The sequence below is a fragment of the Xenopus laevis genome, chromosome 5L (genome assembly GCF_017654675.1).
Source record: "Xenopus laevis strain J_2021 chromosome 5L, Xenopus_laevis_v10.1, whole genome shotgun sequence".
Classification (NCBI taxonomy): domain Eukaryota; kingdom Metazoa; phylum Chordata; class Amphibia; order Anura; family Pipidae; genus Xenopus; species Xenopus laevis.
This window is the reverse complement of record NC_054379.1, coordinates 54,786,529-54,813,347: the sequence shown is the minus strand read 5'-3', so window position 1 is coordinate 54,813,347 and position 26,819 is coordinate 54,786,529. Positions and strand designations below refer to the sequence as shown.

The 26,819-nt window shown below is 41.2% G+C and overlaps 1 protein-coding gene across 3 annotated transcripts in view; it reads left to right on the top strand.

Moving 5' to 3' along the window:
* Positions 1-714: 714 nt before the first annotated feature.
* The window catches only part of agpat4.L (1-acylglycerol-3-phosphate O-acyltransferase 4 L homeolog), a 59,352-nt gene continuing 33,247 nt past the window's right edge, over positions 715-26,819 (top strand). The window contains exon 1 of one of the 3 annotated variants that reach the window (XM_018263097.2): positions 715-864. The gene's annotated coding sequence lies outside the window, so the exon portion shown is untranslated. Of the gene's footprint in view, positions 865-15,755; positions 15,779-26,819 lie in introns of those variants that run through there. The other 2 variants (XM_041562777.1, XM_018263098.2) reach the window with 2 other exon arrangements.

Below are 26,819 nucleotides of genomic sequence, written 5' to 3'. Positions count from 1 at the left end.
AGTGAGTTCTGATGTCATTTCTGTCACATGACTCACTGAAATTCGTGTATTATAATAAATAAAGTACCCCCTCTTGTAAAATATAAGGATATTAGAAGTTCCCCCGGAGTTCTATGACCTGTATAAAAACACGAGGCCGATATGGTTATGAAACTCCTCGGTAACTTATGATATCCTTATATTTTACAAGAGGGGGTACTTTATTCACTATATAATCAAATGTAGGATGTTGGCCAGCAACTAATGTATATATACCAAACTGATCAAATCATGGCAGAGATTACGGGAAGTGATATACAAATAATGATAACTACCTTCCCCTCACAGAATTAATCAGAGGCTTGAACTGTGATAGGGTGTGCCCCCTTTGTTTCGCAGTCATAGGTAACCTTAGTGCACATTTTTGCACAATAGTGTACACTTTGTCACACACTCACTCATGAGTAGATTTAACCTCCCTCACTGAAGCAGAGACATGTTCAACTGCCAGCGATATCCTGCTATGTTATCGTGAGAAACACTATGAACAGTGTCCATTAGATGTCTAAACACCGTCATGGGGTCTTTGCGTTTGTCTTCCTTAACGGGAAGACTCCAGAGGGGGCAAGGGAGTTGTACAGGAGGAAGCACTATTATTTTTATTTGCCAGTTCGACTTGTAGCTTTAAAAGGAAGTGACATGAAAATGAGAGAGACGTCAGATGAGGACCATTCTTGTGTGTGTGTGGTTTTTTCTACTACCACCCTATGGGCGGGGTCTGGCTTTCTTCCCCGCTGGCTCCTGTAGAGCAGAGCAATGCAAAGTATCTCCTCTACGCGAGGGCTTGAGTTGTGAGTGCACATGTCTGGCTCCGGCACACACCAGGTACGTTTCATTTACTGCTGCTCAGGCGTCGCTCGTATGAATAAACCGAGGGGACTTGACTTATTTTAATGCCTGAGGTTTTGCTCATCTGTTGAGTGTTGTGAATGGAGGCTGATGTGTTACCATGCTTTTTCTGGCTCCCTGGTACTTTCACTTACAGCTATTGGGGCTGCTGGTATTTCTGTATGCCAAGGCAGCGGGTTGGTCGCGTTATATTAATATATTTATTGCTGCATTGATTATATATTCGTCCCAGTAATGCCCTTTATGTTCCTTTGCACAAGGAATTGGCCCAATCTGCGATTCCCTCCAACTGTTGCTAAACAATATCTCACACATCTCCCTACCAGTAAATTTAAGAAATAACGTGGGGGGGAGGAGGGCACTGGGTGCTCAATCTGGATTGACTGCCACTTATTATGACCTCTGTGACTTAATAAGGTTAAATCTGCCAACACTGAAGAACAAAAAGATCTTCATTAGTGAAAGTGAAAATAGAGCTTAGTGGGGTAAACCTTTGTACTGTTTGCAATATGAGCATAGACCAAGGGAGTTTTAAACTTTGGTGCTCAAGTGATTACAGAACTACAATTCCCAGCAACCCCTGATAGTCCTTGCTGCCAGGGGTTAAGTTTAATAGATGACAGGTCACAGGTTAGACAGCCATGCTCTAGCCCTCCATTGCTTTGATCAAATGCAACTGAGCAGGCCCTCATTGTGCCATCTAGAATAATGCTGTCCTTCTCATGGTTTCCATAGTAACCAGAAAAAAGTACTTATCTAGCCCTAGAATAACAAAAAAAAAAGTGATGGGAAATATGGAGGAGAGAAGCTCAGCTGGATACAGATCTTGCATCAAGCATCCTATTACTTGCAGTATCTGGGGAATTTAGATAGGGTGTGTATATGCTGCTGTGAAAGGAAGGTGGTGATTTATTTGTTGTCGAATTGTGTGGTAATTTAGGGGGCGGCAGTAGACTAGACACCCTTGCAGTTAGGAGGCAAAGCCCTTGTTGGGTGCCAATCGGTACTAAACTTTACATGAAATGTTAGGAAGGTGCCCATTCTGTGCTTTGAATTCAGTTACACATGTATAAACAAGAAATTGCTAATTGGATTGAAACAACAGCTTTCCTTGTGTATATAGTGAATAAAGTACCCCCTTTTGTAAAATATAAGGATATCATAAATTACAGAGGAGTTTCATGACCATATAAAAACATGAGGCTGAATATTTCAACTGGGGGTACTTTATATATTATAATACACATGTTTCAGTGAGTCATCTGACAGAAATGACATCAGAACTCACCGTTTATAACTGATGACATCAGGCTTTTGTGTATTAAATATGGATATGTATGAGTTTATGTTGTACCTATTATCTATGTGTGTTAAATTAGTTGCATTTATAGGCTGGTACATACCTTTTTTCAACAGTCAAAATAATAAACCAAGACACACCCTGTGAAGCTGTTAAGAATAGTCACATTCATTTGGCTTAAAGGAGTGGTTCACCTTTAAATTAACTTTTAGTATGTTATAGAATGACTAATCAAGACTTTTCAATTGGTCTTTATTATTTATTTTTATAGTTCTGTAATTATTTGCCTTCTTCTGACTTTTTCCACCTTTCAAATGGGGGTCATTGACCCCATCTAAAAAAACAAATGATCTGTAAAGCTCCAAATTTGTAATGGCTACTTTTTATAACTCATCTTTCTTTTCAGCCTTTCTGCTATTCATATTCCAGTCTCTCATTTAAATCAATGCATGGTTGCTAGAGTAATTTGGACCCTAGAACCAGATTTCTGGAATTGCAAACTCGAGAGCTGCTGAATATAAAGCTAAAGAACCACGAATAATAAAAAGTGAAAACCAATTGCAAATTGTCTCAGAATATCACTCACTACATCATACTAAAAGTTAACTCAAAGGTGAACAACCCCTTTAAAAGGCATCTAAAGTCAAAAATAGAATAAGGCTAGAAATGCTGTATTTTGTATAATAAACATGAACTTACTGCACCACAAACCCAATCAAACAAATAATTTATGCTTTCAAAGTTGGCTACAGGGGGTCACCATCTTGTAACTTTGTTAAACATCTTTGCAAGACTAAGACTGTGCACATGCTCAGTGTGGTCTGGGCTGCTTAGGGATTGTCATAAACAAACATGCTTGAGTTCTGCATGGCTGGGAAGTAAGGCGGAGTCTCCCCCTGCTGTTCATAAGTATGATTGTTTCCCTCCTCAGCAGTTAGGGACCATCTGACAATTCCTATCCACAGCATTAAATAAAGGGTGAATTTCACTGCATACAGTCAGGTTTCTTATAAAAAATTGTACACATTTTTTAATTAAAGTATATTGGATATAGGTTTCTTTTTCATTAAAGAAAGTAAAAATGGGATTTTATTTTTTTGCCTTTACATGCCCTTTATGGGCAAGTTACAATCTCAGGCAACCTCTACATTTTATGAGCCACTGTTCTCAGAATCATTTTGCCAGGACGTTGATTGCCATTGAATGTTTTTGTGTTTGTAATCACATAGTAACAATCAATTAGAAAGTTGTATTTACGTTCATAATAATGTATAGCACAAAATAAACTTTCCAAGATCATATTATTCAGACATTAAATATACCAGAGAAAAAAAATTCAGAGATGTTTAAATTGAGGAAGTTTATTAAAATGCAAACAACTGACATTTAATACAGTCTGTAATCTTGAGCCACATTTATTATGAAATGGCAACATAGCTGGAGTTGTGTAAAAGAGAATAAAAAAAGTATTAGAAGCCGCAACAGAGGCACTATGGGCAAATGTGCAGTTAACCTCTCCTCTCTCTGCCTGTGTTTTGTAGGCAAGCGCAAAGAAGCAGATCCACTCTGCTCTGCAGCTCTGTGTAGCTGCACTGACAGGCACAGCTGCGGCCTGTTTTCTGCAAAGAAGAGCAGAGATTGGCTGGAAAATTTTTTAAGTATGCATTTTCGGACCAATCTCTGCTCCATGTAAAACTGTGCCCGTCAGTGCAGCTACATACAGCTGTGGATGATCTGCTTCTCTCCACCTGCTAACAAAATGCAGGCATGGAGAAGAATACATACTTCAGGTGTTGCGGACTGTACTCCATGTGTGACTTTTTATCTTAAGAGCTAAACTACATGGGAGGTTTTAATCTGTATTTATCTGACCCACAGAATGAAGTCATGCAACTGCATGCAGCAGCATGAGATTTTGTGGGATCCTACAAAATCTCATCCCCACAGTTGTAATATAAGTTGCATCAAATAAAGTCAGATGGTGTGTTTTGTTCATGCATCTACATCCGACAGTCAATATATTACAATGGGAAAAAATGTCTTTCAGATACCACCAGATTATATCTTGTCTGATGCAAATTCAGCATTCAGCGTTGGCATTCTACAGGTGTGTTGTGTCTGATGGCAACACTTCTTTGCCACACAGGGCTAACAATTGGCCTCCTGAGATACACAGGCCGAGATTCTACCCCTACGCTGGCATTAGCCTCCTATCCTGCCTGCACCCAAAATAATTGTGTTGGCTCCAGGTGCAGCGGACTTTAGTGCAAGTATGCAAACTCTTACATTTCTTTGCAAAAATCCAAAGCATGTGCCTACACCTGGGCCGACACCAGGCAAGGCCACAAATGCCCGGGCCTAGGGCGGCAAGATATTAGGGGTGGCATGCCGACCAACTGCATCCTAAGGAGCACTGGGGACTCAAAGTTCCCCAGTACTGTGGTGCTTGTCGGCACGATCACGTCCGCACAGAGTTGGGGTTGCACGCAGTAACTTTTTTTGGGGGGGGGGACGTGCAGGTGCGGCCTCGGGGCGCAGCACCATGGAGCCTGGCCCTGGCCAACACAGTGGTCCCAGGTGCAGACAGGACTTGAGGCTAATGCCAGCATAGGGGTAGATTCTCAGCCTGCGTATTTCAACAAGCCAATTTCCCCCCTCCCCAGTTCCTCTCCTACCTTAACCCTTTAACCGCCAAGCATGTACTGCGTAGGTGCTGGCGGTTCAGGGTTCAGGCTGCCAAGAATGTACCTCGTACATTCTCCTGCAGCTGAGCCCTTCTCTCTGCATCGGTGGCTTTTGCCGCCTCTGCAGAGAGTCAGGAGGGTTGACAGCCCCCTGGGCAACGAGGCTTGGGGGCTGTCAAGTCGGATCTGCGACAGGATTGTCGCAGATCCGACTTCAAAGTGGTAAATGCTGCTGCTCTCTTACCTGATCTCTGTCGCACATCCGCCCACTCCCTGCTGTGCAGTGACTCTGCAGACACGATGTCCTGGCTGCGCTTTCCAGTGATCCTCCTGCTACAAAAACGGTAAGTGCACGTTTTTTTACACACTTACCTGCACTTACACATACTTACTGTACATTTATATACTTACACACACATTTTAGTAAAGATTGGTATTTTTTTTTTTTTTTTTAGCACACTTGGTCTCAGACAACTTTTAGAAGTGCACAAATATGTATACACAAAAACTCACAAACAGGTTTGTTTTTTTATTTATTCATAGTACCGTTTGTTTTGCCTAAAAACATGTTATTTTGACAACGTGACTATTGGATAATCGATTTCAGCCACTAATTACGCTGTCGGATCAATTATTTTGTTATTTAATTGATTTACACTATTTTTGTGGTTTTATTGCAATTTTATCCCTGCATTATTGTTCCTTATGCATCTTTAGTATAGTTTTGCTGTTTGGTGCTTTGGTATAGAAAGATTTATTTTACTTAGTTTGATTCGCCAGAATATATGCTTTCCAAAAATATATAGTTTTCTGGGGGGGTCATTTTACAGTTTGGTGGTCTTATGGCACTTAACGCACAGTTGGGGCTCTCTTTTGTGCAGCTTAGTTGGCTAGCGTGAAAATTCATATGCATGTTTTTCATTTGGGGTCCGTACACACCACATACTTTGGTAAATCTATGCATATTGGGCATCAAACTATTCAGTAGACCTCTGACGTCCATATTTAGGGTGATTTTTCTTTGTATGTAAAACATTGTGTGCGATAAATGTGGCAAACTGCAATAATTTTAGACGATTTTCAGAAATGTTGTAAAAACCGCTACCTTTAGAAAAGCTTTGCAGTTTGGTGTAGAAAGTCGTCTTTATCTTTGTTGGATTCGTCGGAATGTGTACTTTCCAAAATATATGGTTTTGTGGGGTCTTTGCTGTTAAGAGGGTCGTGAGGCACATAATATGAAGTCAAGGGTCTATGTTCACAGAAGGCCAATCGGCAGAGGAGGAAAAATCATATGTACTATTTTCATTTGAGGTCCGTACATGCCAGCTGCCTTGGTATATCAATGCATATTGGGCATCAAACTGTTCAGTAGACCCTTGGCATCAGTATTTATGGTGTTTTACAATTGTATGTAAGAAATCGGGTGAGATAAATGCGGCCAATTGCAATATTTTTAGGCCATTTTCAGAAATATAAAAACTGTGGCTTTTTATTGCCAAATTTAGGAAAGGCTTGCGACTTGGTACTTTGGAGTACAAAGACATGCATACCCAATTTGGATTCGCGGGAATGTGTACTTTCCGAAAATATATGGTTTTCTGGGGTGAATGTACTTTTTTCTAACTTTGCCGTCCCCCAAAACGATGTAAATGTGTTGATTTTGTAGTACCTGTGTTGATTTTGCAGTATCTGAAATGTCAGACCATACGGGGGGGGTCTTCATTTTAGAGCCCCTATATGCCACGTGCTTGAGTACACCTATACATATTTGGCATAAAACTGTTCAGGACCCCAGGCTTTCATATTTGGGGTGATTTCTCTTGATACCTTAAAGTATGTGGGTAATACGATGCTGCAGGGTAGAAATTTTGAGGTGATTTTTGGAAATGTCACCAAAATCACCAAATTTAGGAATAGTTTGCGGCTTGGCACTTTTGAATTGGAAGACATGCATACCCAATTTGGATTCAGGGGAATGTGTACGTTCCGAAAATATATGGTTTTCTACTTTTGCCCCCCCAAAACGATGTAAATGTGTTGTTTTTGCAGTACCTGAAATGACAGACCATATGGGGGTCTTCCTTTTTAGGGCCCCTATATGCCACGTGCTTGGGTACACCTATACATATTGGGCATCAAACTGTTCAGAGGACCCCAGGCTTTCATATTTGGGGTGATTTCTCTTGATACCTAAAAGTATGTGTGTAATGCAGGGTAGAAATTTTTAGGTGGTTTATTTTTTGGAAATGTCACCAAAATCACCAAATTTAGGAATGGTTTGCGGCTTGGTACTTTTGGTGTAGAAAAATATGCATACCCAATTTAGATTCAGGGGAAAGTGTACTCTCCAAAAATATATGGTTTTCTGGGGTGAACGTACTTTGTTCTAACTTTGCTGCCCCTAAAAACTATGTAAATGTGTTGATTTTGCAGTATCTGAAATGACAGACCATATGGTGTCTTCATTTTGGGGCACCTATATGCCATGTGCTTAGATACACCTATACATATTGGGCATCAAACTGTTCAGAGGACCCCAGGCTTTCATATTTGGGGTGAGTTATCTTGATACTCAAAAGTATGTGGGACATACAATGCGGCAGGGTGGAAGCTTTGAGGTGATTTTTGGAAATATCACCAAAATTGCCAAATTAAGGAACGTTTTGCAGCTTGGTGCTTTGGTGTATAAAGACATGCATACCTAATTTGGATTTGAAGGAATGTGTACTTTCCGAAAATATATGGTTTTCTGGGGTGAACGTACTTTTTTTATACCTTTGCTGCCTCCCAAAACGATGTAAATGTGTTGATTTTGTAGTACCTGAAATGGCAGACCATATGGGGTTTCTTCATTTTGGGGCCCCCATATGCCACGTGCTTGGGTACACCTATACATATTGGGCATCAAACTGTTCAGGGGACCCCAGGCTTTCATATTTGGGGTGATTTATATTCATACATAATAGTATTTTGGAAATACGATGTTGCAGGTTGGAAGTTTTGAGGTGGTTTTAGAAAATGGCACCAAAATTGCCAAATTTAGGAAGGGTTTGCGGCTTAGTGCTTTGGAGTAGAAAGACATGCATACCCAATTTGGATTTGGGGGAATGGGTACTTTCCGAAAATATATGGTTTTCTGGGGTGAACGTACTTTTTTTTCTACCTTTGCCCCCCCCCCCCAACGATGTAAATGTGTTGATTTTCCAGTATCTGGAATTACAGAACTGATAGCTCAAATGAGGTGTCTACATTTTAGGGCCCCTACACCACATGCTTAGGTAAACCTATACATATTGGGCATCAAACTGTCCAGTGGACCCCAGGCTTCCATATTTGGGGAGTGGAAGCTTTGAGGTAATTTTTCAAAAAAATTCACCAATTTCTATCAAATATTATAACTTTAGGAAACAATTGCAACTTGGTAGTTTGGAGTACAAAGATATAATTACCCATTTTTGATTCACCAGAATCTGTTTTTCTAATAATGGGTAGTATTATAGGGTAAACCTGCTGTTAGCGGAATGTTTGGCCTTGAAATCAGAAGTATGCCGTTTGGGGAGCAGTGCTTTGGAAATTTGGTGTACTGCGTGTAGATTTTGAGCTATACAAGTGAGAAATTTCCATAAAACTATATATATTTGGTATTGCCGTGTTCAGGAGACATAGACCTTTCCAAATTGGCTGTGTTCTCATACATAAAATAAATGATGTTTCTGATATATGTGATTGTTCTTTGTGAAACATGATTTTTTTCATCTTATTAGACACTTTGAAGCCTATATTTTTTACAGAAGTAGAATTACACCAAAATTCTTGCATATTTTGAAAGTTCAGGTTGTCCTGAAAAAAAACAATATATTGTTTTCCTGGGTAAACTAAAAGACCGCCCCAGGAAAAGAGCTTAAAGTGAAAGAGTGCAAAATATCTAAAAACTGCTTGGCAGTAGATGTTCGCATCTAGGAAAAAACGGCTGGCAGGGAAAGGGCCTGCACTCTGTTTGGGGGTAACGGTAGTTTTTTTGTGTTTTTTTAAATTGCCCATGCCAGCGCTAGGACACTTGCACCGGGACGGAGCTTCCGGTGCGAGAGGCCATGTCATAAATAGCGCATAATGCTTCTGACGTCATGAACATAATGAGAAAGTCGCGACATTCGCTCATTATGTGCATGCGTGTGCCCCAACATGGCTGCTCATACTGGGCGCTCCCTCCCAGCACCGGTGGCCTAACGCTGGTGGGGGGCAATTTAAAACAAAAAACTGTTACCCCCAACCGAAGTGTGTGCTCTTAGCCTGCACCTTTAGTTGGGGATAATATTTTTGCCCAATAGGTGCTCTTTTCATTTTGCGGCCCTCCACAAACTGGAGTCTGGAGACATGGCTGCCCCCCCATAAGATTATTTCCCAAGCCACCCATGGCAGCACTTCACCAATATGAGTATTCCCGCCCTACAGGACACTGGACAGGAAAGGGTTAACCCCATTAGGCTATAACATCCGCCTACTACCATCCCCCATTGTCTTTTTTCCTGTCCAGGCCATGGATGTGCTTACCGAATCCAGGGGGGTCCTCTCTTCTCCCCTGATGCCTCCCAAATTGCTCCCCTGAGGGGATCGCTGCGGAGAAGGACCAAAAGGCTGGGTCACGTATTTCACCTAAAGAGGCCAACAACATAGCTGGCCGTGAGAAGGGTGAGTTATGGCGGCTTCTAGATAGTACCGCTTGGATTTCCTGGCCGCATGGAGTAGCAGAGGCGTTACACGTGGTAACCGGAAGTGCGCGCCGGAAGTCTCCCTCCCAGAGCCAGGGTTAGTTTGCGCTATGCGTTCCACTGCGGAAGCGCTTGTGTTTCATGGATGACGTCACTTCCGGATGCGGCGCTTTTAAGCAGGGAACGCTGTAAATCTGATGGCGCCCTGAGTTTTGACGTCAGCAACGAACGGATCGTGGTGCAGTGGATAAAAGTAAGCGAATGCTTTAAGGGGTGCGTTTTTTATTGGCAGCAGAGGATTTATTAGGATTTTGCTTGTCCAGCAGGAACCTGCAGTATGGAACAACCTGGCTCTGGGAAAGGGGTTCAGCCTAAAGTCTCTAGGTAAGCATAAGGCAAGTTATTATTTTGCCTGAATAAGAGAGTAGGAGGCTAATAGGAATATCTATTTGTTTTCTAGCCTCTCTGTGTCTGCGGAAATGTCTAAAGCTGAAAGTCTTCATTCAAGAAAGCAGTCCTCCATTGATGCTCAACCTCCTTCAGGGGATCCTCAGGCTACTTCACTTCCCCAGTTGGATGCATTGGTTTCTATAATTAAACAGGGGGTTCAAGAAGCATCGACATCTGGAGTATCTAGAAAGCAGAAAAGAACAAGAGAAGTTATATATGATTCTCTTTCAGAGGTGTCAGAAGAGGAACTCTATGAAGGAGTATCGGCTTTCCATTATTTAGACGATATCCTATTGGTCGCCAGTTCAGAAAAAGAAGCAAGGAAAAACAGAGACAAGACAGTCGAAGTTCTACAATATTTCGGCTGGATAATAAACTGGCAGAAGAGCCACATAGTGCCAACACAGGTTTTGTTGTTTCTCGGCGCAGAGTTGAATACAGTTCAAGAGACTGTGTCTCTTCCGGACCAAAAGATTTTGCAGATTATAGACAGAGTGCAATCCTTCAAACAAAAGTCAAAAGTGTCTGTCCGAGAATGCATGTCCCTCCTCGGTCTTCTCTCCTCAACAATACAAATGGTGCGTTGGGCAAGGTGGCACATGAGACCTCTACAAGTTTTTCTTCTAAGGTCAGGGGCGAGCAATCCTCTCAATATGGGGAAGTCCCTTCTTGTTCCAGATCATATAAAAGCAAGTCTGGAGTGGTGGTTAAGGCCGCAGAATTTATCAAAAGGGATGCCGTTAACACAACCCGACTTCATGGTTATAACCACGGACGCCTCTCAAACAGGCTGGGGCGCAATGTTAGATGGCATGTCTGCTCAAGGGCAGTGGGACTTGGCTCGGGTTCCCTCCAATATTCTGGAGTTAAGAGCCATAAGAATGGCTTTGCTAGCCTTCGCAGGAGAAATTGCCCACAAGTGGGTAAAGGTTCGGTCAGACAACGCCACGGCGGTGGCATATGTCCGAAAGCAAGGAGGAACCAGGAGTGGGCGATTACTCAAAGAATTGGCAATAATGATGTCTTGGGCAGAGGTGAATTTAGAGGGACTCACGGCTCTGTATGTGCCAGGGAAAGCGAATGTGCAGGCCGATTTTCTGAGCCGGAACATCATAGACCCAGGAGAATGGGGTCTAAATCCCTCTGTATTTCAGGATATAATACAAAAGTGGGGCAGACCAGAAGTCGATCTGATGGCCTCAGACAAGAATCACAAATGCAAAATTTTCTTTTCAAGATACCCGTCTCTAAAGACCAGGGGAGTGGATGCTTTATTCCAGAACTGGAGAGGGATATTCGGGTATGTCTTTCCTCCCTTTCCAATGATCTGGAGGGTGTTGAAAAAAATAGATCTGGAGGAGGCCTTGGTAATTGCGGTAATCCTATTTTGGCCAAGACGCCCGTGGTTCCCCCTACTTATGCAAATGGCAGTGCAGCCACCAATGACGTTACCAGTTCGAGAAGACCTGTTGATGCAAGGTCCAATATCCTTCCAGGATGTAGGCAGCCTGTGTCTGACGGCATGGAAGTTGAGAGGCAGAGGCTCACGGAGGCGGGATGCAAAAGTGAACTAACGGATCTGTTGTTGAAGTGTAGGAAAAGGTCCACTTCTAACCAATACTATCGAGTGTGGGCCGAAGAGAAGTTGGTGATGCGCTTCTTTAATGCAGTAAAGAGGGTGAGACCTTCTCGGAAGATAAGAGTTCCTCCGTGGGATTTACCTTTAGTGTTGAAGGTATTGATGGCGGCTCCTTTCGAACCTCTTGAGACCGCTTCAGATTGGCATGCTACAATGAAAATACTGTTCCTGGTAGCAATCACTTCGGCGTGCAGAATAGGAGAGATTCAAGCCTTGTCAGCGAAAGAACCTGATACAGTAATCTTTGCGGATAAAGTGGTTTTAAGGCCAGCTTTTCAGTTTCTTCCGAAAGTGATGTCACAATTTCATCTAGACTTAGAAATAACTTTACCTTCATTCTGTCCGAATCCAGGAAACAAACGGGAACGTGAATGGCATACCCTGGATCTAGTTCGGGCAGTGTCTCATTACCTAACTAGGACAAGTTCTTGGAGGAAAACCGACAGACTGTTTGTCATTCCAAGGGGTCCAAGAAGAGGAATGGCTCCTTCAAAATCAACGATTAGCCGTTGGATTGTGGGCTGTATTGTGTTTTCGTACCACAAGGCAGGCAGAGAGGTTTCTGGAGACTTAAAGGCACACTCTACCAGAGCTTTGGCTACTTCCTGGGCGGCAGAAGCCAGGGCTCCGCCAGAGGCGATTTGTAAGGCAGCGAGATGGACTTCCTTACATACGTTTGTAAAGCACTACAAACTGAACATTTTGTTGTCCCAAGAAGCTAGATTTGGGAGAAAAGTCTTGCAAGCTGTTATACATTCATAATAAAAACATTTAAGCATCTGTCCCTCCCTTCTTGTGTTAAGCTATGGTAATTCTCATATTGGTGAAGTGCTGCCATGGGTGGCTTGGGAAATAGAGAAATTCTTTCTACTTACCGTAATTTCTATTTCCAAGTCACCTTCCATGGCAGCATTCACCAATCCCCCTCCCTTTTTGAGCTTGGATTCTTAGACAATGGGGGATGGTAGTAGGCGGATGTTATAGCCTAATGGGGTTAACCCTTTCCTGTCCAGTGGCCTGTAGGGCGGGAATACTCATATTGGTGAATGCTGCCATGGAAGGTGACTTGGAATAGAAATTGTGCCTTGCGTTAAACATGGGGGCATGATTACATTCTACTGATTTTCAAGGTTGAACCAGCAATGATAGAACTAAAATGGGAGGTGGCACAGGTGGTTTCAGGTGTTTCTCCTGTGCCTTGTATGATATTTGCCTTATTCTTATTATGCCATTTAGGCCTGCCTGTCTTCTCTGTCCTGACCTGCTGTCCTGACTGCTTCTTGCAGTTAGACAGTAAATTAAAGCAATAAGTAAGTTAAATGAATAGCAACATCATTTTTTGAAACCTAAACACTGTGCTATTGTAAAGCTTTCTTTTATGTTTCAGTGTTTTCAATTTGTTTGTTTATTTGAGCATTAAACTTGTATCAACTGTATTGCCAGTTTTAAAGTGATACTGACACTAAAAAACTACTTTGTAAAATATGAATTTACATTAAAAGTTACCTATAGGTCATGTTAATCATTTTTTTGCTGAGAGGTTTGTTTTTGTAAGTAATTCTTAGTTGAAGTTACTAAACCTGACAATTTTGCCTACCTGACTGTCCCATCTTAGCCTGTCCGTTAAAGTTTTCATAGCTTACTACTCATACACAAATATGGCAGCCCACTCATACAGGAACATGGGACACCAGACAGGTAATGTAAAAGCATCATGTAATTACTTTTATGGCAAAGTTATAATAATTGGCTCTCAATGGTGGGCGGGGCATATCAATTATTGTTAAGGCTCATAAAATGGATAAAAATTTATAAAAATCATCCAGTGTGTGTTCTGAATGTGTTCTTGCTATATAAATATTATTTGCATGGCATATTCGATTCACTCTTGTAGTGTGTCTTTCACAGTGTAGTTAAGGGGCCTTTGGGAAGTGATCTGATTCTGTGTTGTGACTTAATTGGTTGCTAGCCCTCATTCTACCTCTAAAGTTAGCATGCCATGACCCTCACCAAAAAAGAGGGGAGACTTTTTTTCATGGGATTTGAAAACCAAGGTTGTGTATGCAGGGACCTGGGATTGTAGCATGGCTACATCTACTCATTGGGCAGTGCTGCAGATAGTGTTCCCAGAGCAACTGCCACTTGAGGAAGCACTTGTGTCCATTTCTGGCCTCTTTCACTGAACATCAAACTGAAGAGCAATAGACTGTGAGGATTTGCCAAAATCAGAACTGCACAGTTCAGAGCACTTTGCAGTAAGGCCCCTCTCTCTGGTCTGATATGAGCTAGTCTGAAATTGCCAGTTACATTCAATATATCTTATAGGGGCCTCCTTTCCTAGCAGATGTATTACAGCTCACTCAAATAACTGATTCTAGTACAAACAAAATCTAAAAAAACAACTTTTGCACAAATCCTGCATTTATAGAGACAAGATATGTGTAGATTTTTAGTGAGCTCTAATAAATCTTCTAGGCAAAATGAGCCCCCCTATAAGATATATTGGTTCTAACTGTCACTCAACTCCTGCATGAAGAGAGAATGAAGAGAAACAAATGCTGAGAGAGGGATAGTGAAGATAAACTTGATTATTTCAGAAACAGTACAGAATTTTGAATTGATTATATTTAGAAAACTTATTTCGGTATGCTGAAGCTTATTAAGTTATCATTTTTGTGATAGTTCCCCTTTAAAATGGTAACGTAATAGGTATAAAACAAAGGCAGTGAATTTTAGTAAACATAATGTGCTTATCCTGAGGCCAATAATTACCCCAGGCTCAGACTCTGTGACTAGCTAAATTGTGCAGGAAACCAAGTAATCGGATTTATAAATCATGGGGGGAGTTGTTGGGGGGTAAAGAACAGTCCTCTTCTATGCTAATAAATTATATATACAAATAATTAAATAATTTTCAAAACATTTACATTTTTAACAGATGCATATTTGAAAGTGGTTTAGAATAACATTTTTTTTAATTATGCAAAGAATCATTTTATGAGTGGAGGACCCTTTTAACTGCAAATGATAAAAAACTAGCACTGAAGTTATGCCTTTTTTTTTTTGTTGTGGTTGTGACTGGGCATCTCCCATAGATTGTAATTACACTCCATTGCATTGAAGGGAGGACATCGGAATTCTGTTGTTTACATTAGCACTGAGCAAATTAACAGAGTGGAAAGGAATAAGAAGAATAATCATATTAGTCAAAAGGGCCAAAGAACATGAACTGATATTTTTAAACAAAAATTGTTTTGGGTTAGATCACTACTGTGTTTTTTATTAATAGTATTTAAAGCTTTAGCAAAGGTAAATTAGTTCATGTATAAGTTCATTTGTATATACAGGTATAGGATTGTTATAGAAATCCAAATTACGGAAAGAACCCTTATCCGGAAAACCCCCTGCCTGTAGGACTTTTTCAGAAAGGGTAGGAGGTTTCTGTTTACATAGCATTGTAACCTAGTAGTTTTCAACTGTGATCCTAGTTTTAAAATAGTTACACATGTGCATTTTCAAATGAAGTCAGAATAAATTGTCGCAGATGTACCTCGGTGGCCATACACACTGACCAGTATTTGAGTTAGCTGACAGATTGGCCCATAAAGCTGATGCCACACAGGGCTGATTCTACCTGTGAAAAAACGCAGACCGAGAATCAGCCCCGCATTGCATTGGCTTAAGTCTAGAGACATAGGCGTACCTTATCTGGGAAGTAGTACAGATACTCTACACATTAAAACAAACATACTGTTATTGTTAGTCTTTATTTCTATAGCATTTATACATGTCTCCTAACCTTTTTCATAGAACACCCTAATAAAGATGAAGTTTATAAATAAAGATCATGTATAATAAAGAATAATAAAGAATAAAGATCATGTTTATGTACAAAAAAACTGGTTATAACAAGTAACACATCTCGTTTTAATTACAGGTAAGGGATGTATTACAGGTATGGCACCTGTTACCCAGAATGGTGGGGGCCAGGGGTTTTCCGGATAATGGATTTTTCTGTAATTTGATCTTCATACCTTGAGTCTTCTAGAACAGGCTGGTTTTGCTTCCAATACAGATTAATTATATCTCAGCTTGGATCAAGTACAAGGTACTGTTTTAATCTTACAGTGAAAAAGGAAATCATTTGTAAAAATGTGGATTATTTGGATAAAATGGAGTCTATGGGAGATGGCCATTCTGTAATTTGGAGCATTCCGAATAACGGGTTTCCGGATAATGGATCCCATACCTGTATTTGGAAAGTTTGGGACCCTTTTTTTCTTTATTTTGAATATCATACTTTGTCTGCTAAAAAAAACGTAAATATTAAATAAAATACTTAAATATTTAAAAAATATAATAGGATTGATTTGCCACCAGTATGGAGTAATGCTAGATTCATTACTATCTGGTACAAGGTACTGTTTGTTATTACATTGAAAAATAAAGATTTTATTTTATTGCCTAAAACTGACCGAGTGTGACTTTTTGGAATTCAGAGCTTTTTGGAATTTCTTTATTCCAGATAAGAGATCCCAACTTCACTTTATTGATGGGGGTTGTTAGACCCACCCTAAACATCCTAGGTTAATAATCCCTGTGTTAAAGGAGAAGGAAAGCTATTTAAGCATTTTATTGTCAATAGATTAGCCACAATAGTGCAAGCTATAACACTATTTATTCTGTATAATGCTTTACCATACCGGAGTAAACAGCTAAGGAAGCTCTCTGTTTGTTAAGGATAGCAGCTGCCATATTTTCTTGGTGTGATATCACTTCCTGCCTGAGTTTCCCTGCTCACTCATAGCTCTGTGCTCAAATTACAGCAGGGAGGGGAGGAGGGAAGGGGAAAGGAGCAAACTGAGCATGCTCACGCCCTAGTCCTGGAAGTTTATGCTGAAAACCGGAAGTCTGATACAGAAGCCCATGTGTACACACTAGTGCCACATAGGCATATAGTTCCAGTTTCCCAGTATCCCTGAACCTCCCAGAGCAAATGCATACACAGTAACAAAATTCTTAGTCGCACTGCACAAGATAAGCTCCCTAACACAAGATAACAGCTCCCGCTCCCTAACACAAGATAACAGCTCCCGCTCCCTAACACAAGATAACAGCTGCCTGGTAGATCTGAGAACAGCACTCCATAGTAAAAACCCATGTCCCACTGAGACACATTCAGTTACATTGAGAAGGAAAAACATCAGCCTGCCAGAAAGCATTTCTCTCCTAAAGTGCAGGCACAAGTCACATGACTGGGGGCAGCTGGGAAATTGACAAAATGTCTAGCCCCATGTCAGATTTTAAAATTGAATATAAAAAAACCTGTTTGCTCTTTTGAGAAATGGATTTCAGTGCAGAATTCTGCTGGAGCAGCACTATTAATTGATTAATTTTAATTAAAAAAATTTCCCATGACAGTATCCCTTTAAGGTGGCCATAGATGTTAAGGTTTTTAAAAAATCTTTTTATCGTAGGACCTGAAACGAACATTTAAATGTATGATTTATCCATCAACAAAAATGACCATTTCAAGGAATATCTTCTAGTTGAAGCTAAGAAACTGTGGGTAGCTGCCTGCTTGGCCCTTCAAACAATTGCACAATGGATACATTTTACTGTGACTGATGAAGATTTTCCTAACCTGATTTTATGACCAATGTCGGACGAAAATCGTTAGATGCACGATCGTTCAGTGCCTATTTGACGTATTTATCGGATCTGCACAAAAATCGGGGAAAAAAAAGGTCAAAAAACCTTGTCTATGGCCACCTTAAGGAGCAGATGATCTCTGAGTGTGCTCTTGCCTTAAGCAGTGATTTACAGGGATATTTTATCATTTACCTTTATTTCAGCCCAGTTTAAAGCTCCCCATAGACACGATGATTCTTCTTGCTGAACGACCGATTTTAGGGAAGTCCGACCAATCCTTCGAAATTATCGTGCGGTTAGTGGGATTCGAACGATCGTACATCTTACAATTTTTTGGCCGACATCTGTCAGGAAATTAATCGGCCAGGTCAAAAAATCTTTGTCGGTCCCAGTGCAGTCTATCTATGTTTGCAGGGCCAAGCAGGCAGCTCCCCTTTGTTTTCCTGGTATATTGGTCTTTTTAGTTGATGGTCAATTCGTACGATTGTTCTGAGAAAATCGCGGTCTCAAGAAGGCTACTAACATAAAATTGGTCACTGGATCTCTCCCAATGACTTATACATGAATTTGGCAGGTTTTAGGTGGCAAAATCGAATTCTTAAAGGGCCAGAGTTTGGTTGATCTCGAAAATCGAATTAGAATTGTTTTGTAAAATTCCCATCGAGTTTGGATAATTCCCTACTTGAATTTGACAGTTGATACCATAAAAAAAATTGAAAATTAGAATTTTCAATTTGACCCTTAACAGATCTGCCCCTTAGTTGATACATTTTTCAGCAGGATCTCTGTAATATTATCAACTATTTTATCAATTTTCACAGTTGCCTTTAAAGGAGAAGGAAACCCCCAGGGCGCTAAACCCCTCCCTCCTCCCCCCCCCTGGCCTACCTGTCCCCCTGGGCAAATGCCCCTAACTTTTTACTCACCCCTCTGCGCAGGTCCTGTCCACGGAGTACGCAGTCGCCATCTTCTCCCACGCGCGTCTTCTTCCTGCTCTGATCGGCGTTTTCTGGCGCATGCGCAGTAGGAACAGGTACCGGTACGGCTCTACTGCGCATGCGCCGAATGTCATGTCGGAAAACTTCGTGACATTCGGCGCATGCGCAGTAGAGCCGTACCGGTACCTGTTCCTACTGCGCATGCGCCAGAAAACGCCGATCAGAGCAGGAAGAAGACGCGCGTGGGAGAAGATGGCGACTGCGTACTCCGTGGACAGGACCTGCGCAGAGGGGTGAGTAAAAAGTTAGGGGCATTTGCCCAGGGGGACAGGTAGGCCAGGGGGGAGGAGGGAGGGGGGGCAGCACAGGGGAGGGGGGGAGGGGTTTAGCGCCCTGGGGGTTTCCTTCTCCTTTAATGAAAACCAGGGATTCCGCTGGCAGCAGGGGCAAAGATAAGAAAAGTGTCCACTACATGTATCAATTTAGAACAGTTTACAGGGTTGGCACCCCCCTTGCAAGAGCTGCTTTAGAAGGTGGTAAACTATCTAAAAACAACTGAACTGAAAATAAGTATTTGATACTTATTTGATACTAACTTATTTGATACTAACCCCTTTAAACTAAAGTTTTTTTTTTTAGATTGCAAGCCTATCTGTGCATGGCCCTTTTCATCAGTCAGCATTTGTTATTTTTGAAATGTAATGTGTGTTCAGTGTATCTACCTATTTTTGTACAGTGCTGTGGAATATGTTGCCTCTTTATAAATATGTGCTAATAATAATACTCTGTAATAAAGCTCCCAATGGAAGTGGTGGCTTAGCAAGGGCTGGAAAGAGAGAGAAGTGTATTGACACTGGGCTGGCCTAGGATGACTTAGACCAGGGCTGAGACAGTGAGAAACTGATGTATGAAAAATTACATAGTAAGTTAGGTTGAAAAAAGACACACGTCCATCAAGTTCAACCTTTTAAGTCTATATAACTGCTATCTAACTGCTAATTGATCCAGAGGAAGGCTAGAACCCCCATCTGAAGCCTCTCCAATTTGCCTCAAAGGGGGGAAAAAGTCCTTCCTGACTCCAGGATGGCAATTGGACCAGCCCCTGGATCAACTTGTACTATAAGTTATGTCATAACCGTGTATTCCTTCATTTACTAAAAAGCCACCTAACCCCTTCTTAAAGTTGTTTTATGTATCAGCCAGCATGGCTTATTCAGGGAGGGAATTTCAACATCTTCAAAACATCTCACTGTAAAAAAAATCCCTTCCAAATGTTTAGACAGAACCTCCTTTCTTCTAATCGGAATGGGTGCCTTCTTGTCAGCTGGAAGGAACTACTGGAAATAAAGCATTAGAGAGATTATTGTACCATCCCCTTATATATTTTATACATAGTTATCATATTCCTCCTTAAGCGCCTCTTCTCCAGCGTGAACAACCCCTATTTGGCCAGTCTTTCCTTATACTGTAGTTTAAATTCTCTACCTTTTACCAGTTTAATTGCTTTTCTCTGGACCCTAATTCAATAATATCCAGTTTTGGCGCTGGAGACCAAAACTGTACTGCATATTCTAGATGGGACCTTAACAGCGCTTAGTAAAGTGGAAGAATAACCCCCTCCTCCCTTAAATCTATGCCCCTTTTATTATAGCTCAAGACCTTGTTTGTCCTTGAAGCTGCTGACTGGCATTGCATGCGACAGCCAAGTTTATTATCTACAAGGACTCAACTGCCCTTATCCATTATGCATTTGCCTATTGCAGTCCCATTAAAGGGTATAAGTGGCTTGGATGTTTTTACATCACAGGTGCATGACTTCACATTTATCAACATTAAATCTCATCTGTCACTTAGCCGCCCAGATTGCCAGTTTGTCAAAATCCTGCTGCAAGGTTCATTTTGTCATTAATGAACAAGGTAAATAAAAGAGGGCTTAATACAGAGCTCCAAGGGACCCCACTAAGAACCTTACTCCAAGTAGAGAATGTATCATTAAAGGAGAACGTTACCCGAAAAATGAATATGGCTAAAAATGCCATATTTATATATTGAACTTATTGCACCAGCCTAAAGTTTCAGCTTCTCAATAGCAGCAATGATCCAGGACTTCAAACTTGTCACAGGAGGTCACTAACTCGGAAAGTGTCTGTGACACTCACATGCTCACTGTTCTCTGAGCAGCTGTTGAGAAGCTAAGCTTAGGGGTTGTCAAACATTTACCAAGCAGAAAATGAAGTTTGTTCGTAATATAAGCCGATGCTACAGGGCTGATTAATAAATGATGGTGCTAATTGCACTGCTTTCTGTGCTGCCATCTTGTAATTATCTGTATTCGTTACTAATCAGTCTTAAATTGTGACGTTTCTCTTCTATGTGTACTGTATATTGTGAGTGGGTCCCTACGTTCAGTAAGTGACAGCAGCACGTGCAGTGAATCCGTAGAAAAGAAGATGGGGAGCTACTGGGGCATCTTTGGAGATACTTAACTTCCCTGCTAAAGGGCTGTGGTTGCGTGGGCTGGTACAGCAGCCCAAAACATAATGTACAACATTTCTAGCTACTTTTTTTAGTTAGGCTTTAGTTCTCCTTCAACCACCCTCTGTACCCGATCCTGTTGGCTGTTTCCTACCCATGTGCAATAAACTTTATTAAGCCCAATGGGTTTATTGGAGGCCCTACGTGTCTTGCCATATAGGGGGGGAGGCACACCAAAATCTTATAATATCCATGAAGACCACTTTGAAAGCTTGGATAACAGCCCAGAAAATGCTTCGGACAAAAGCCATACAGTCTTATTCACCACATGCTCCTCTATGGCGAAATCCAGGATTACAACATTTGCTGAGCGTGCCAGACACTCGGTGGTGGGCACAGTTGGGAATTAAGTATATAAGAGGCTTATACCCAGAGGGACAATTGATACAAATAGATCAGTTGAATCTTACAGAGCCAATAACTTAAAATGTGCGCTTCAGATATTACCCGCTCCATCATGCAGCAATAAGACAATTCACTGCAAGAGATCCTAAAGTGGAGGTGACTGCGCTTGAAACTAAACTGCAGCTTGAGACCATGCCTAAGCCTCTCTCAACCATATATCAGGTCCTTATGCTCCCAAATAACCAAAGGCTTCTACCCTGCCAAGCCAAATGGAGTCTGGACATACCTACACTAACAGAAAAGGACAAACTGATACAAGTTAAATTTCTTCATGGCATTTACAGTACATGACACCAGAGAGGCTCAATTTGGTGAACCCGGATAAGTCTAAAACCTGCCCTAGATGTGGATTGGAAATTGGTTCCACATGAAATGGTCCTGTGTTGCAACCTATTGGACACAGGTTTTTGCTTTTTTCTCAAGTCATGGTGCTTAAAGTCGAAACTACCCCAACAGCTGCACTACTGGGGTTAATTACTGGGTATGACTTTTCCAAGGAAGGCAGAGTGTTCCTTCAAACCCCTTCATACAAGGCAAAAAAAAATGATAGTTCTCAAATGGAACAGACCACTGGCACCTACTATAGAGGCTTGGAAAGCGCTGGTTAATGCGGCTTTGCCATTTTACAAGGAACACATAGCTCGGGATGTCAAGACAAATTTATTGACATTTGGTTACTCTGGATATTAAACCCGGATACAAATAGTCCTGAGGTACTATAGGAAATTTGCTTGCTTAGTAATATGTTGATAAATGTGTAATGTTTTTCCCTGCGGCTCTATTATTACACCCTGTGGATGGGATATTCAGGAGAATGTGGAGTGTTTTGCATACATACAAACAGCCTTTAGTTTAGAAAGCAGTCTTTTGTGGGGCACTGTATCAAATGATTTGGCAAAATCCAAATAGATGACATCCACTGCTTCCCTGCAGTCCACTATCTTAATTACCTCATCATAAAAGCAATCCAATTTGTCTGACATGACCTATCCTTCATAAAGCCATACTGATTGCTGCTCATTATGCCATTCAATAGGACGACGTTTTGAATGTGATCCCTTAACAAGCCTTCAAATTATCTGTCCTCCATGGGTGTCAAATTTACTGGCCTATAATTGCCAGGCTGAGATTGTAATCCCTTTTTAAATATAGAAATGACATCAGCTTTCCTCCAATCCAAAGGTTCCATACCAGATGAAAGCGAGTCTGCGAAAATTAGAAATAGAGGCCAGTCTTTTTGTTGCCCCTGTGTATATTTATTTATTTTTACCATACTTTAAATCACATTATGGTCACTATTGCCAAGGGGTTCAGTTACTTGCACATTTGCTATACGGTCTGGCTCATCAACAACCTGTGCCATAAAAATGTCATGCAACAAGTATATAAACTTGTTCCCATTAACTGTCCTGGTAGTACTGTTGCTCTGGTCAATATCTGGGTAATTAAAATCCCCCATTATTATTATTACTTTCCCCAAATTTGCAGCCCTTTCTATTTGCAGGGAGCTTAGCTTCCTCCTCTTCACATTAGGGGTCTATAGCATACTCCTACAATTAATTTACGGGACTCTTTACAATCAGTTAAGTGCTCTACCCATAAGACTTCTGCCCCTCATTTTCTAACATCACCTTCTTCTTTATATTCGCTTTTAAATCCTGCATAGCAAACAGACATACCCCTCCTCCTTTTCTAATGCTTCTGTCCCTCCGAAATCAGTATAGCCACTGATATTAACTGCCCAGCTATGCGACTCATTCAGCCATGTTTTAGCCAATCATATTTCCCCTCTAGCTGTCCAATTTTAACAGCCAGACTCCTTGCATTTGAAAACATATATTTAAAACTGGATCCAGAGGGAGAATACAACATGTGGGCCTCCCTTTGCTTAACAATACCCCTCCCCCATTATACCTTCCTATGTCCACTACCTCCTTTAACCTATCTTCCACGCTATCCTTTACTGCACCCCCCCCCCCCCCACAACTAGTTTAAAATATCCTCCAACCCTCTTGCCAACTCTGTGGCTGCAGGGAGGCCTAGGAGGTATAAAGGCCCCCATAAAGTTCTGTCTTGCATAAAAAAGGGCATTATGAAAACATAATTATGCCTCTTTATAGGTCCCTGGTAAGGCCTCATCTGGATTATGCAGTGCAGTATTGGACTCCAGTCCTTAAAGGGGAAGGAAACCTAGTCGGCACAAACCACCCCTCCCGTTTGTTGCCCACCCTCCCTCCTCCCCCCTGGCCTACCCTTCCCGCTGGGCAAATGCCCCTAACTTGTTACCCTTCTGCGCAGGTCCAGTCCAGGGAGTTCACAGACGACATCTTCTTCCATGCGATCTTCTTCCTGCTGTGAACGGCGTTTTGGCGCATGCGCAGTAGGATCATTTCGCCGGTGCGGATCTACTGCGCATGCGCCAAAAGTCATGCGCATGCACAGTAGATCGTACCGGCGAAATGATCCTACTTCGCATGCGCCGTTCAAAGCAGGAAGAAGATCGCGTGGAAGAAGATGTCGTCTGTGAACTCCCTGGACTGGACCTGCGCAGAAGGGTAAGTAACAAGTTAGGGGCATTTGCCCAGCGGAACAGGTAGGCCAGGGGGGGAGGGAGGGGGGGAAACGCACGGGAGGGGGGGTGGGGGGTTTGCGCCGACTAGGTTTCCTTCCCCTTTAAAAGGGATATATGAGCTGGAGCGAGTGCAGAGACGTGCAACTAAATTGGTTAGAGGGATGAAAGACTTAAATTATGAAGGTAGACTGTCAAGGTTGGGGTTGTTTTCTCTGGAAAAAAGGCGCTTGCGAGGGGATATGATTACACTTTACAAGTACATCAGAGGACATTATAGACAAATAGCAGGGGACCTTTTTACCCATAAAGTGGATCACCCTACCAGAGGCCACCCCTTTAGACTAGAAGAAAAGAACTTTGATTTGAAGCAACGTAGGGGGTTCTTCACAGTCAGGACAGTGAGGTTGTGGAATGCACTGCCGGGTAATGTTGTGATGGCTGATTCAGTTAATGCCTTGAAGAATGGCTTGGATGATTTTTTGGACAGACATAATATCAAAGGCTATTGTGATACTAAGCTCTATAGTTAGTATAGGTATGGGTATATAGAATTTAATTAAAAGTAGGGAGGGGTGTGTGTATGGATGCTGGGTTTTCATTTGGAGGGGTTGAACTTGATGGACTTTGTCTTTTTTCAACCCAATTTAACTATGTAACTACTATGTAACTATGAGTCCCTAATTCATATATATTTTGAATAAATACTGTTAAAATAATTCAACCTCTAGACTTGGCCTGAAAAATAATTTGCTGTGGGGCCCAGCAATATCTAGTTACACCACTGATCCCTGGCGAAGAGTCTGTAGCTTTGTAGAAATAAGCCCAGTTCTCCCAAAACCCTCCTCCATACACCAATCTCTCAGCCACGCATTAATCTACCAAAGTTCCCGCCGACTTCTTAACACTGCTTGAGGCACTGGTAATATCTCTGAGAAGATTGCCTTGAAAGTCCTCTCCCTCAACTATTCACATATATATATATAAATATAAATATATATATATATATATATATATATATATATATATATATATATATATATATATATATATATATATATATATATATATATATATACATTTTTTTTTTTTCATTCTTGAGGACTTTCCAACCCCTTTCCCTCTAACTTATAACCTATGTGTACCAAGATTGCTGGGTCTTCCCCCAACCCCACCCAATAATCTGTCCACTCATTCCACCACATGCAAAACCCTAGCACTAGGCAAGCATCAGACCGTTCGGCATGAAGGGACCTTGCAACAGATTACCCTATCCACCCCACAGCCTTATTAGAGCCACTGCCTCCCACAGTGCTCTGAGAATCAGTCTGCTCCATACATGCCAGTTCTGTCCTCCACCCAAAATGGACAATCTGTTGCTGTAAATAGGGTTGCCACCTGGCCGGATGGTTGATCCCAATGTTATTAATAGGGAAAAAAGATAACTATATAGGAAGGCCGGTATTTTTTCCAGGAAAAGGTGGCAACCCTAGCTGTGAACCAGCCCCCCTACCTTTCCGTCCCATGCTTCCCCTCTTGACTGTCACAAACCTGTCTCCGTCATTCGCCTCTTCTTCTCCACCTCCATTACATTGGCCTCTGCCAGTGGAAGACAATGAATTAAACATAAAAAATTCATTTGTAGCCCATGGGCAAAATAGCCATTTCCTTTTAAGAAGTAATTCTAACGGAGAACTATAGGTGTAAACAAGATTGTGAAGACAGCTTTGCCCCTGTGAGTTTGGACATTGAATGAGCAAGCAGGATTGTAACTATGTTTAAATAGGGTGGGTGAGAACAGTGTTTTGACTGAGCTGGATCAGAAAATATAATAGAGCAGAATACTGATGCCCCCACAGTCCACTGCTGCAAAATGACTGGTTTATTGACACGGCACATTTAGAGACACAATGGACCGTTTTTAGACTTGAGAAAGGGTCCATTTTGACTTGAAACATGTTATGTCAATAAACCATTTGTGTTGCTGCAGGGAACTGCGTTGGTGTCAGCTCTTCCCACTGTCATGGTTTTCCAAGTGTAGTGGTGTTCTTAGAGTGGAACACAATATCTGTGAATGGAATTATGTTTCTGAGAGATGATTTACTGTTTGTATTATGTGGCTCACCTCATAGGGCACCATACGATTTTTATGGACTGTTTTATCTGTGTTTAACCTTATTTTTAAATTGTGTGCATTTTTTTAACGATCGATTTGGAAATAACTAATATGTACTAGACTTTTAGTTCTTTAAAGTAATTAGCAAATACACTGGATGCTAGTGATAATTAAGGTGCTTCCTGGCAGTAGCTGTAAGATCTATTGGTTAAACCATCTTTACAGAAGGCAATATAATATTTTAACTTTGTGTAGAGCCTTTGATCTGGCACCTGTGCTGACAATCTGCTTGTTTAATGCATGAGCAGTTGTAATTTTTCACTTTTAAATAGAAGCCTTAATCCAAGATGGCTAGATGACTGGAGTAGAGATTTTCTAAAATTAAAACCATACATACACCAAATTATTGTTAGCTGTTAAAGGGATCTAAAACAAATAAGACTTGTAAACTAACTAGACTTCTAATGCCAGGCTTTTGGGTCAGCAGCAGTCTTTCAGAGCTGCTGTGTCAGCAACCCTTAACTGAATATGTAGGACTAGTCTGTTGCTGACATGGCAACTCAGAAAGACCTGCTAAGACAAAAGCCTGGAATTATTTTAAAACCACTATTTTTATAACCACTCAAATATATGTAGATTTCAAAACTGTAAACTTATAGGCCTGAAAAAATGTTTTGTATGTGATAAAACAAGCCTTATTTATAAAAATCAATACCCTGTTTAGAGGGCAGTATACCTTTTTGTTCAACATGAATTCAATGATACGGCTTGAGTTGAACATATCTTTTGCCTATTGTTTTAATCACAGAAAATCTAAACTAAACAGGGAAATTGAAGCTACTCCATGTTCTCAATGGTCCTTGCGAGATAGAAATAACCTTTAACTGTAATAAAATATATCTGTTTGTCCAGCACCTGCAAATAATATATTTCT